This window comes from Alosa pseudoharengus, unplaced genomic scaffold (assembly GCF_046254945.1).
Source record: "Alosa pseudoharengus isolate Yale_2024_CS ecotype anadromous, Long Island Sound unplaced genomic scaffold, YU_APseudo_1.1 YU_APseudo_1.1_scf_20, whole genome shotgun sequence".
Classification (NCBI taxonomy): domain Eukaryota; kingdom Metazoa; phylum Chordata; class Actinopteri; order Clupeiformes; family Clupeidae; genus Alosa; species Alosa pseudoharengus.
Genome location: NW_027468664.1, coordinates 5,805,511 through 5,806,399, shown reverse-complemented (window position 1 = coordinate 5,806,399; position 889 = coordinate 5,805,511).

Genomic DNA, 889 nt, shown 5'->3' with positions numbered 1-889 from the left:
CCTCGTAAATGCCTAAATTACTTTTGTGTTATTATATCCCAGGTATTGACTAGCATTAAGGTGGTTTCCTGGACATAATTGAAGCCTAGTCCTAGACTAAAAAAGAACTTTAGTGAAGATCTACACTAAAATATAGCCGTAAGCCACAATCACTGGGAACCAAGCAGTCCGCAGCAAACACAAAAATGGTTGAAGAAGATTTAGTTCAAATGGGAGAAAGGTTGAGTATTAGGATCTGTTATAGATGTAGTCAAATAGATCACACATCAACCACACAGTACTTTTTTTTAACCCCATTCACACCAGCAGATATTTGCTACTGATTTCTGATTAGCTGCTTGGAGGCCATTTTTGAAAGCCAGCCTGGAAACACTTTGGGCAGTAAGGGCAAATGATACAATGTAGGCTACACATATACCAAATTTTGTATTTTTTAGCTCAACGGGTTCTTGAGATATATTGACTTGTGCTTGTTGTAGTACCTCTTATGGACATTTCAGGATGTTTCAAGTTTAGATCATACCATCATAAGAAGCTTAACATTTAAAGGCTACCTATGCTGTTTTTTATGACAGCTTCGAGTCATTGGAATTGTTATGTGACTTTTTCCGGGTTAAATGGTGGCTGTCTCGCTTCCCCCTAGCGTCTGTGAGTGGAAAAACCAGCCTTGCAACTTTGGTCTGTCGAGCCTCCGGCCTCAGAGACAGAAAGTCTCACGATCTCATGATGTAACGAATTGCTTTACAGCACTACACACATACACGCCAGGCAATGGCTAGAACAAGGTAGCAATGGAGTTTCTCAGACATCCGTCGTGGCAGAGCCGATGAAAAGAAGCCGTTGTCGGAGGAACAGGGAAAGAGGAAACGGCAGACTGACCGAGCGAGGT